The sequence below is a fragment of the Oncorhynchus clarkii genome, chromosome 24, assembly GCF_045791955.1.
Source record: "Oncorhynchus clarkii lewisi isolate Uvic-CL-2024 chromosome 24, UVic_Ocla_1.0, whole genome shotgun sequence".
In the NCBI taxonomy this organism is placed as follows: domain Eukaryota; kingdom Metazoa; phylum Chordata; class Actinopteri; order Salmoniformes; family Salmonidae; genus Oncorhynchus; species Oncorhynchus clarkii.
The window spans coordinates 16,592,223-16,605,136 of NC_092170.1; the positions used below are offsets into that span (position 1 = coordinate 16,592,223).

Consider the following 12,914-nt stretch of genomic DNA (forward strand, 5'->3'; position numbering starts at 1 on the left):
AGCAGGCCCAAACCATGATGCTGCCACCACCATGTTTGACAGTGGGGATGGTGTGTTCAGGGTGATGAGCTGTGTTGCTTTTACGCCAAACATAACGTCTTGCATTGTTGCCAAAAAGTTTGATTTTGGTTTCATCTGACCAGAGCACCTTCTTCCACATGTTTGGTGTGTCTCCCAGGTGGCTTGTGGCAAACTTTAAACAACACTTTTTATGGATATCTTTAAGAAATGGCTTTCTTCTTGCCACTCTTCCATAAAGGCCAGATTTGTGCAATATACGACTGATTGTTGTCCTATGGACAGAGTCTCCCACCTCAGCTGTAGATCTCTGCAGTTCATCCAGAGTGATCATGGGCCTCTTGGCTGCATCTCTGATCAGTCTTCTCCTTGTATGAGCTGAAAGTTTAGAGGGACGGCCAGGTCTTGGTAGATTTGTAGTGGTCTGATACTCCTTCCATTTCAATATTATCGCTTGCACAGTGCTCCTTGGGATGTTTAAAGCTTGGGAAATCTTTTTGTATCCAAATCCGGCTTTAAACTTCTTCACAACAGTATCTCGGACCTGCCTGGTGTGTTCCTTGTTCTTCATGATGCTCTCTGCGCTTTTAACGGACCTCTGAGACTATCACAGTGCAGGTGCATTTATACGGAGACTTGATTACACACAGGTGGATTGTATTTATCATCATTAGTCATTTAGGTCAACATTGGATCATTCAGAGATCCTCACTGAACTTCTGGAGAGAGTTTGCTGCACTGAAAGTAAAGGGTCTGAATAATTTTGCACGCCCAATTTTTCAGTTTTTGATTTGTTAAAAAAGTTTGAAATATCCAATAAATGTCGTTCCACTTCATGATTGTGTCCCACTTGTTGTTGATTCTTCACAAAAAAATACAGTTTTATATCTTTATGTTTGAAGCCTGAAATGTGGCAAAAGGTCGCAAAGTTCAAGGGGGCCGAATACTTTCGCAAGGCACTGTATGTCTATGTAGACCTAATAGGTGTCTCTTAAATAGCTGTAGGCTGACAAATACCTTACATAAAACCCGGTATTCTCTTTCAGTTAACCAGACACTTCTAAGGGCCCGTTGATAAATACTTTGTCCTCCTTTGTTTGTTATGCTTCCCTCCATGAATAATAGATTTCCATTCAGGCTCTGTGTCTCTGTCACATCACCACCACCAGTCCACTTAGGGACCAGCTGGCTCTCTCATGTCACTGTGGCTGTGTGTTAGTGCTTGCACGTGCACAGATACGTGAGTGTTACATGTGAAGGTTTGTCTGTGTCTTTGCATAGTGCTGCATACCTTTTTTGTGTGTCTTCTTGTGTGCCTGTTTAGTGTCTTACAATGCACACATTCTTTATGCTTATTTACCATAGGCCTATGTTTTGTATTTGACCCTTTGATGTTGTCAAAGCTCAAGGTTTTCCCTCTAGTTGACTATCCAGTTGAGACTACATCAGTGCTATCAGAATATGAATGATTAAAGTCTCCTATTAGGATCCAGTTTTGTCTCTTTCCCCCCAGCCATGACGCCAGGCAGGCAGAGACAGCCACAGAGCAACTCTAGGTGGGTATTATTGATGACTAGTGTAGGAGCTCTATGCCCTCTGTGCATTAATATTTAATGTGCAGACAGACGTCTCTTAAAGATGATGAAGAGATGAGGGGTATTAATTGTAGAGTCTGTTGAGGCCCTCTGGAGCCGGTGAGCCGTGTGTGTGAGTGAGACAGAGGATGGGTCGTCTCCAGGTGCCCCTGTCCAGTATGTCTGGATGATGCCTATCTGAGAGGCAGCGGTATGAAGGACACAGAGGCCACAGTCACACAGTACTAAGATCACACAGCAAGGCCACAGAGGCGTCCTTCTTTCCTTCCGGCTCTGTCAGTCGCCCTCTGACAGACACACGCACACACACTTCTGGCAGACACAGTGAGGGTGCATACGCACACTGAACATACAGTACAACTCAAGAACACACAGTTAAAGGTACTCTCTCACGCATGCACGCACACAGGCGTGTGTGTGTGTGTGTGTGTGTGTGGCCATGCACACACAGTACTTGCAGACATTACACACTCAGACATCTCCCAGAGCCCTCCTGGAGCTGTGGTTTTGTAGCACTTGAGCCTCAACAGCCCCCCAGTTAATGCCCATTAAAACCACGGTACCCCTCTGCCCGCGCCTCGCAGTCTGGCTGCACCGCAAGAGGAAAGGGACAAAACTCAGCGCTGGGGGTTGGAGAGGAGAGGTGGGCTTATTAAAAAGTGTTTTCCAGAGGTGAAAAGATCAAAAGGAAACGCAAGATGCTTTTAAAGCAGACTGAGATAAGGGCCATTAGGGGTGATGTCACCTAGCTGTATGTGTGAAAAGGCATCCACGCTGGCGCCTGGAGGAGGCTGGGGGCTGAGGAGGAGGCTGGGGGCTGAGGAGGAGGCTGGGGGCTGAGGAGGAGGCTGGACACACACGTTTGCCCTGCTGTCTTCCAGCCACGCTCCAACATTATTACTCGGTGTAAGGTGTGCTGTCATCTCTACAGGCTGTGTCTCTCCTCTATCTCTGGGTTTATGGGTCACCTTGCTCAGACGGGGATTTATCCATCTTTACTGTTCCAGCTGAGATGTTTTATATGGCCTTTTACAGTGGAAACCTGAGGTGCACTGCTGCTGCTGTTGTAGGCTAAATGTTTGCTAAGCTACAGCTTTGAGGAGGCAAAGCTTTAAAGGGGAATTCCACTCAAACAATATTTTGGTGGGGGGTTTTCATTATTGATACAATCCCAAAATGTTTTAAATGTCAGCAGTCAAGTTTTCAAGATATTGGACTTTCAAGAAGCAAAGTGTCACCGACCACATCATGATGACCCTTGTCTGTGCTCACTAACAGCTAACCCTTCTGGAGAGAAAGACTACAAGTAGAAACCAAGAAGATCTTCTTCCATGCTTAACTTTGACAGCCCAAGCTTCACTCTCGAGATGTGGACACCAGGGGAGGGGTTGGGAAGGCAGGTGGTCACTTGGTTGACACCGCCCTTGGCGTGATGATTGCAGTCATATTTAAACGGAATCATTTAAGGCTGCAACACATTTCCCGCTCTCACCCACAAAGCAGCGTAGGAGCAGGCAGGCCTGCATGTTTCATTAATGCTACAGTTGCCCAAGACCCCTTCCATAATTTAACGGGCGCTACCAGAACAGTGACGTGTCGCAACACAGCCCACCGACACCAGGGATGGGGGGCAGACAGAGGGAGTGGAGAGGAAAGAGGTGAAATATGGAGATTGTGGGTCCATGGAGGGAGGGAGGGAAGACGTGCACAAGAGAGAGGTGTAGAGTTCAGTGCCTAAGAGTGGCATTCGTCCCTCCAGAAGTTGTTTGTTGCCAGAACCTGAGCGTTGCACACACGCACGCACACACACACACACACCATACCCAGAAATCACCATGAATTATTCACTGTTAGTTGTGCCTGTTGGTTACTCTGAGACTGGCTAAATGCTGTAGTCCTCCTCATGTCATGTTGCCTGGACCCTTATTGTGTGCCTTGTAGAATGAGTGGCCATGCTAGCACTGGCCTGCTGCCGATCCAGTGGTTGTGGACTACACATTGCCACTAGGGGCGGGGGTTTGAGTCACACGTTTCCCACCTTCAGTTTGTTTCCTCTTCATCTATTTCCTTCATATTTGTTTAAATGAAGTACACAACCGGTAAATTCAGAAGGAGACATTTTACTTTAAAATGTCTGTGTGTGGTGGTTTTCCCCTCTGTGGGTCGTTCCTGTTGTGTTTGCACCTGGGCGCCAGCCGAGTGTGCAGATTGACATTTACAGTAGCGCTTCAGCAGACCCTGTGGATACGCCACCTACCCGTCAGATAAAATTAGTCATGAAGTTACACACACACTCACACCATGGTACACAACGGCATCCTTCCAGTCATACTCTGTGTACTACGTGTGGACTCGGCCACATAAACTCTACACAGGTCCTCACTTTGGTGTGCACCGATTGCTTGTGCATAGTTCTTGCAAAATGATATTAGCTGTCATTAGTTTGGTCAGATCAGTTAGAGGTCAAGGTGAGCTGTCTGGCAGAGGAGACTAGCCTTGATGAGTAGCTAGGTGACTGTCATGTGTCTGCCTGCCTCTCCATAGAGTAGTGTAGCACCGTCTCCTAGACCTAGCCAGCCCTCCTTGTCTCGTCTCCCTGCCAGGCCCCAAGTGTCCAGTCTGGAGCGTGAAGTCAGAAGCACTGCTGGTCGGCTACTGCGTAGCAACCTAGCGGCGCCAAAAGCCCTGGTCTGCCCTAGAAACCCTATGTATGATCACCAGACCGGCCAAAATGTGTTTTTTTTATTGCGGTCGTTTTAGGCTTTAAAATTAGTTTATTATGATCAAGTTCGAACCCCACTGTGAATTCTTTCAAGTTGAATTACATTTAATTAAAATTGCACTAGGCAGAAATCGCTCCTCCCATTGCCTGACTGCTGAAATTGGAATAGTTTGCCTAATTTCAGTTTGTGACAAAACTAGCAAGTATAGTGTAGAGAATCATTCTACCGTCTAAACCGATGTGAATTATGTTTTCAACAACTCAAAATATAGTATGTTTGAACCTGGTGTACAAAACGTAAAGTAAAAGATACAAAACTTAAAAACAGGAAGCTTAGAAATAACGCAGATAGAACAAATCTGTCGCTTCTTAGACTTGCTTTCAATGAGAGTGACGGATTTATAACTCACATTTCTATGTGAGTTGTCAGAATGCCCCAAAAGCTTAAATTAAATAGTGACTACTAGATTTGTTGTCACACAGGACCACGTGCTGACACAGGCAGGCTACGAGGAGGCTCCCGGTTGACTCTCAGGCAGAATGAAAACAACCTCATCGACTATAATTCTTTGCTAGTTGTGGCCACTTTCACCATGATCCTTAACAATTGTTTGTTGCCATTCAACCCACTGAGGTATAAGATTCAGCAATATGGCACATTTCAAATAGTTCATGAACAATCGGGAGCTTGCATAGGAATACTTGGATGACGTCAGCACTATCACCATCTACTGATTTTAATATTTATGCTCCCTGCCTATTGTCTGCCCTGCCTCGCCTCGTCGCCTTTGAACCCAGCTCTACTCAGTCAAGATTAAGGAAAATGTGCTCGTAATTAAATGGCAGCATCAGTTGGAGCAACGAGACAGAAGGTTCATCCTAAATGGCACCCTATTCCCTTTTAAAGTACACTACTTTAATGGTCAAAAGCACTGCACTATGTATGGAGTAGTGTGCTATTTGGAATGCAGTCAGAGTGATGTTTACTCTTAGTGTCTGAGAGATAAAAGCATTAGGGACCATTACCCTGGGCCCTGCTGCAAGCCAAGGGGCTCCTGCTGGAGTGGCATTGACTGGATTGTATTTCGCCCCCCGCTTTTATAAGGGCTTTACAAATTACAACTCGGGGAATATAAACGACAAGCTCTGCACAAAGACTGTTTGTGCTGCTCAAGTGCATGTGTCTCTTCCTGTGTCTCAAATGGCACCCTACTTCCTTTATAGTCCACTACTTTTGACCATGTCCCATAGGGGGGGGCCTAAAGAGCTCTGGTCAAAAGTAGTGCACTATATAGGGAATAGGGTGCTATTTGTGACTTACACTCTGTGTTTTAAGAGCCCTGGCTGGCGTTTTATTATCGGGTTACTCTTCCCTTGTTATCAGGTTACTCGCTGTTCCCTAGCAGAAGTTTTACGTCGGCTGCATAAAGGACAATCTCAACAATCCAAGATGCTGACTACAGTGACCCAGTCCATCAATTAGATCAGTGAGAGACTGAGCTTCCTCTTCCCTTCCTCCTTGAATCGGCCTCTCCTCTGGTCTTCCTCAAGTGCAGTGTGGCAGATAATGGCTGTTTTGTTTCCCATCCTAAAGTATATAACATGAATAATTCACCCATTGTCAGTCAGGATTGGATCGGAAAGCAATTGTTGGGACAACCAGTTTTGTGGAGGAGTTGTGGTGGTGGTTGACGAATGAAGCGGAAGGCCCTTGTCAATGTAACGCTTTGGCCTTTGTGAAAATGTTGTGTTTTATTGATGCAAATGTTCCTGTTTCCCGGCCCTCCCGGTTGTTTTGTGGCACTGAGTGAGGCGACCTGATTAAATACGCCTCTGCTTCATTTCACAATCACAGGCAGGCTGTAGCTAGTCAGTCATCTTGGTGTGCCAGGAACTAGAGGAACCATCCATCCATCCACACGTCGTAATGTTTCATTTCCCTATCTGTCCCTGTGTTGTAGTAACCAACTAACTGCAAACAGTGTTTTAATACCACTACTTCTTTGTCCCAGCTCTGATGTGAGAAGTTGTTCTGCTGACTACAAGAATAACTTCTACTTGACCCTTCAAACACATTTCCAAACCAATGAAGATGCTCTTTGATTGTGAAGCCATGCAAATAATACGCTACGGTGGAGACATGGCTAGATCTCTGCTAGGAGCTGACGAGGAGAGGGCTTTTAGATCAATGTTCCTCCCTGGAGAGACTGTGACTTTTTGCACTAACAGCAACAGCAGCAACAGTGATTTTATTATGGATGGAGGAAGAGTGGGGGGGGTTTAAACGCATCAACTTTGTGGAGGAAGGCGAGGGGGAAACTGAGCCACAGGAGGGAGAACGACAGGCTGGGGGGCAGAGGAGCTTCCAGTGCCATCATGATGTGAACTTTGTTTCAGACTTTAAGACACACACACACCTGCAGTGTCTGGATGCCAAGCTGTTAGGACAGTGTACTGGACTGTTTAGCCCTGAAAGGATTGTGCCCCCTCTAACTTCCTGGAAACCTGTTTCTCTGTATGTCTTGTGAGGGGAGAGGTTGCTGCTTTTGGCTGGCAGACAAACCTCAGTATTTATGCTGCTATGTGAAAGGTTTTCTCAGGGGGCTCTAATGTGGACCACATTTCTTGGTGTAATATGGCCATAGTTTTTCTCCTGTTTACTGTAGTCTCAACTCCTGCTCTGTTGCTTCATTAGGCCATTAAGACCCATGTGAAGAATAGCTTCCATCCCATAGTGGTGCCAAGCCTGATTCATGTTAGGCCCAATTGATAGTTATTTATTTATTGGAAGGCTATGTGGTGTATTCTTCAGGAATCTGCTGATAGCTGAGTTTTGAAAAGTATGCGATGTCTACCAGCCAATGTTAAGAAAAAGATTAATTGAAAAAGATATGAACAAATCACACGGTTTATTATTTTTATTGATGCATCCATGAAGCCCTGCTCCGTTTGCTGGTGTTCTGTTTTCTTAGATGCTTGACAAGCTGTGTGACTGCATTAACCAACACAGGGCTGGGGGAGAAGCTGGGGGACAGGAAGACGGTGATCACAGAGCCTAGAGGAGGAGAGAACTATGATGCCATCAGAATCAGTGGAGAGTTTGCATGGGACAGAGGTGAGACTGGGCTGTCTCACTCTCTCTTCTTCACTCTCTGTGTCTATCTTTGTCAGTCTGTCTGTATCTCTCTTGTGCAAGGGATTGAGCACCAATTGGTTTGGTGTTGGGTACCCTTTTAAATGTGGAAGAATTATAGTCATATCTGTTTAGGACAGATGACTGGGTTGATGTTGGGGTTGTTTCTGCCCCCCCCCCAAATGGAGCTCTGCTGATGGCTGTGTGTAGAGGGAAGGTGAGTGAAGGACTGGACTTCACAGACGACAACGCCAGAACATTGGTCAACGTCGGCATCCCCTTCCCCAACATCAAGGACCTGCAGGTAAGAACCAGAAACAAGTTCTTGGTGGTGAGCCCATCAGGTCTGTTTCACAGCAGAGGACCCAGAGAGAAAGACCCCTGTTTACCGTTGTGTCCAGTCAGTCACATACAGGTAGGTGTAAGCGCTTCACAGAATCTGCTGGCTACCAATGTGTTTTCCTACAGACCTCCACACTGAAAAAGTTCTGAACACACATACACACACTGGGACACACACACACACACTGGGACACACACACATACACACACTGGGACACACACACATACACACACTGGGACATACGGACACACACACACACACAGGGACACACACACACACTGGGACACACACACACACACTGGGACACACACACACACACTGGGACACACACACTGGGACACACACACACACACACACACACACTGGGACACATACACACACACTGGGACACACACACACACTGGGACACACACACTGGGACACACACACACACTGGGACACACACACACACACACTGGGACACATACACACACTGGGACACACACACACATACAAAGTGCATCCTCCATCCTCTTCTTTTTCTGGTGCTCTGTAATATAATTTGCCAGCAGCATACCACCCTGCCTACCACTGCTGGCTTGCTTCTGATGCTAAGCAGGGTTGGTCCTGGTCAGTCCCTGGATGGGAGACCAGATGCTGCTGGAAGTGGTGTTGGGGGGCCAGTAGGAGGCACTCTTTCCTCTAGTCTAAAAAAATATCCCAATGCCCCAGGGCAGTGATTGGGGACACTGCCCTGTCTAGGGTGCCGTCTTTCGGATGGGACGTTAAACAGGTGTCCTGACTCTCTGAGGTCATTATAGATCCCATGGCACTTATCGTAAGAGTAGGGGTGTTAACCCCGGTGTCCTGGCTAAATTCCCAATCTGGCCCTCAAACCATCACGGTCACCTAATAATCCCCAGTTTACAATTGGCTCATTCATCCCCCTCCTCTCCCCTGTAACTATTCCCCAGGTCGTTGCTGCAAATGAGAATGTGTTCTCAGTCAATTTACCTGGTAAAATAACGGATGAATAAAAAATCATCCCAAAGTGATTGTTCTGTCTGTCCTGAGCAGATAGTTTCTACCTTTGTCTTCCTCTCACCCTCCCTCCATCCATCCCTCCTCCCTCCGTCTTCCCTCCATTCTTCCTTACCTTTTTGTCATGGCCCAGTGTTGCCTAATAAATCTGACTGTGATGCCAGCTTTCTGTGTACACAGTCTGAATGAAAGCACTGCAAACACTTGGAAAGTTTCCTTACAAGCCAGAATGTTGAATAATGTAACGTTTGAACTTGCTCTACCGGTTGTCTGTGCGGTTGGTCCTTCGGGTCGAAAAAATATCCATAGGAATGTATTATTAAACCGACTTTTCAAACACTGGTACTGCCGTGGAGATTTCTATCACCTTGTACACAAAACCATGTAAACCCCTGTAAGACTGGTTAGTATGCATGCATCGCGTGCGGGTACTGACTTTATTGTGAGAGTGCCTTAGGTGATGATGAGCAAATCTTGATAGCCACATACAGAGGCAGGAGGGTTAATAACACCTTTCTGTGCATTTTTTGTCTCATATTTACACCCGAATAAGGACGAAATCAGAAGACGATAGGTAGAGTATGTTCAAATTAAGGTCAGGGTCGCGAGGCCCAGCATCAGCATTTAGCCTTATCGTGTAGCCCGATCGCATGCTCCCTTTTTGCAGGCTACATTTTGAGTAGCCTTGGAGGGATGGGAGATGAGTAGGCTAGATGTGGCCAAAGGAAAGAGGGGGCGGGGGGAGAGAGAGAGAGAGAGCGTGAGCTATGGGCTTCTGGGGGATACTCATGCTGAGAAACAGGTTCACCCAACAGCACAGCAGATATTTTCTGAAAAGTTCTCTTTCCTCTCATCTATGGTGTAAATGGCAGTCCGCATGTCAGCTCTCTTGCTCTCTCCTTTTTATTTTTTTCTTCTCCTGGTGTGTCAGCTGCCGGTCCTGGCCCCAGAGGAGCCCTGAGGGGGTGGTAAAGTCTGCTAGCTGACCCCCATTACCAGAAGAGGGAACAGGACATGACACTAATGACTGTCAGGTCCAGGTCATTGTGACTGTTTGTCCCCACGGCCCCTCTGACAGCTACGCTAAAACAACCAAGCAGGCGCCGGGCAGGCAGGAAGCCACAGGTACACAGCAACACAACGCTGCCTCGGCTATGACGGGGATCTTAGAGGGGTCAGATACACACTCACATGCACGCATGTTCATATCACACATGTAGTGCACACTTTCTCTCACAACTACACTTATACTACACTCAAATGGTCTCGCTCACTTGCCCACAGCCACAAAAGTACATATATTCTTACTCTCCCAGCTGTTTAACATTTATGCCTTTATGGAAGCACATATAGACATTCCCTTCTCAGTACACGTTAACTTGGACTCACTGACCCTGTCCCACATTTCAAACATGCACCCCCTATAGCTTATGTAGAGCCCTCATGTATTGTGGACGCCTACCTTCATGCCTAGACTGCTTTTCCCAGACCCAACTCTCAGCAAAACTTTAAGGTTTTAACCAAAGCACAGAGCAGCCCTGCGTTTACTAGCCTGTTATCGTGCCTGAGATCAAAGGTGAACTGTAAACAGTCCTCCACACCGACAGCTCTGCTAAGCTACTATTACATTTTAAAGTGCATCCCAAATGTTACCCTATTCCCTATTTAGTGCACTACTTTTGACCAGAGCCCTGCACTATATAAGGAATAGGGTGCCATTTGGGACGCACACAATGTTACATTATACACATGTAGAGTTGTTTTTTCCACAACAGGCATGTCTTACAATACACAGTCGTGTGTGAGGGAGAGAAACAATCCTCTGGTTCAACAGGCAATGAAAGGCCACTGATACGGCATCTCTGTTTTCTTAATGAGGAGTACAGCAGACATTTTAAGACACAAACATAGTTTTATAGAGACCTCGTGTCTCTGCTTTGATACTTTATGGAGGAGGAGGACCAGACAGTTTAGGGGGTGGGGGGTGTAAGAATGTGTGTGTGTGCTGGTTGTGTTCACGTCTTACACTCACACTGAGGACGAGGCACCCAGCTGTCAGCTCTGCCACATTAGGCAGATGGAGCGCTCCACAATCTCACTGACAGGCACAAGATGGTGGACTGCCAGGGGGGCACACGCAAACCGGTCCGCTCAGCTGCAAACCATGCTTGCTGGTCAAATGTATGTTTTTAAGCATGAACAGGTAGCGGTGGGAGGACTGGGCCAAAGCGAATGAGCGACTAGCGATCTCCTGACATTTTAACTAATCTCTTCTATCTGGCAGTTTCTTTCACATTTAGAAGGAGATTCGCTAGAAGCTAGAATTGGCTTTTTCACATATGCATCCTGTCATGTCAGATATGGTTTTCACTTGGGGTGGGACGCTGAAATGGACTCCCATTGGATTTCGATGACATTGGCTGCTCGGGGATACTGGCCATTTTCGTTCGTGGTCTCAGAAGCAGATGCATCAAGCCCTCTGGTGTTTAACAGACAGGAGGAGACATCTCATCTCACCATACAGCCATTAAACCTGCGCCTCGTGAGCCCCCATGACATGAGTGGTATACATCTGGCCCGGAAGAAAATGGAGTGGCTTCTGCAGGTCCATTTTGACATGGTCTAGTGAGGCGTTTCTTTCTTTATTTTTTAAATGAATCTAATTCCTGTTCTTTATTTGGCTCAGACCAAATATGGACGGACTCATCCAGACCATGATGACGTCCAGTAATGACACACCTCTCTGCCAGAACAGAAAGCAGAGAGGGGAACAGTGTGTACATGCCCGTGTCGTTAGGGGACATGGTGCTCTGGGCTGTGAACACACGGCACCTGCCTGTCAGTTCCTGTTGTTCGCTGGCATGTCCCATATGTCCCCCCCGTCAGACGCCACATGAACTTTTCACTTGTCAATCCCAAAAGGTTAGCGCTGAAAATCCAGGAGAGATTAATTGATGGATGGATGCAAATTGATGGAGATGGATGCTTTCGTGGTCTTTTTGTGGCATGGCTTGTTGCTCGTCTTGTGTTGACTGGACCACCTTTTCTGCCCCCCACCTCTTGTCTCACCATCTCTTTGCCTTTTGCTCTATCCTCCCATCTTTCACAGCAGATCTGTTTTCCAGATCAACTTCATCACTTGTGTTGCCTAGATCCCCTCCGACCTCCTGTCTCTGCTCTTCTTCATCTCCTCTGTATGCCCCCTTTATTCCCCCTTTCACAGCAGATCTGTCTGAGGGGGAATTCTGGGCAGGCAATAAACCTCTTCAGGCTCTTTTTTATTTTTTTGTTACAGGGGGTTAGCGTCTCCCCCTGAGATTCCGATCTGCCCCTCACCTTCCCACTCCACAGCCCACATGAATCACATTAGTTCTCAATGGATGTGCCCTGCCTGATGCCTGAAAGGTGCTGGATGGCAGGTCCGAGCACAGGTGATGGCCCACAGCTATGGCTAGCCTGTCAGCCACTGGAGCACATTTGGTGGTTTTGGGGTGTCTGACAAGTAGCGATTTGTCCTTCTCACTTCATGTCAAAGATAATGCTCTGGGCTACACAAGATTCAGTCAAATGTTATGATTTTGTGTAGATTGCTGAGGATTTTTTTTATTTAATCCATATAATTTTAAAGCTGTAACGTAACAAAATGTGGATAAACTCAAGGGGTCTGAATACTTTCCGAAGGCACTTTTCCCACATTTTGTTACGTTACAGCTTTTTTTTAAATTGATTAAATTACAAAAAATCGTCAGCAATCTACACATAACACCCCATGATGACCACCATGCTTCTCCATTCCGTCTGGCCACTCTACCATGAAGACCTGATTGGTGGAGTGCTGCAGAGATGGTTGTCCTTCTGGAAGTTTCTCCCATCTCCACAGAGGAACTCTGGAGTTCAGTCAGAGTGACCATCAGGTTTTTGGTCACCTCCCTGACCAAGGCCCTTCTCCCCCAATTGCTCAGTTTGGCCGGGCGGCCAGCTCTAGGAAGAGTCTTGGTGGTTCCAAACTTCTTCCATTTAAGAATGATGGAGGCCACTGTGTCCTTGGGGACCTTCAATGCTACAGAAATGTTTTGGTACTCT

At 46.8% G+C, this 12,914-nt stretch overlaps 1 pseudogene; it reads left to right on the top strand.

The window, feature by feature from the left end:
- The window catches only part of LOC139382206 (Fanconi anemia group J protein homolog), a 58,957-nt pseudogene that overhangs the window by 40,626 nt on the left and 5,417 nt on the right, over window positions 1–12,914 (top strand).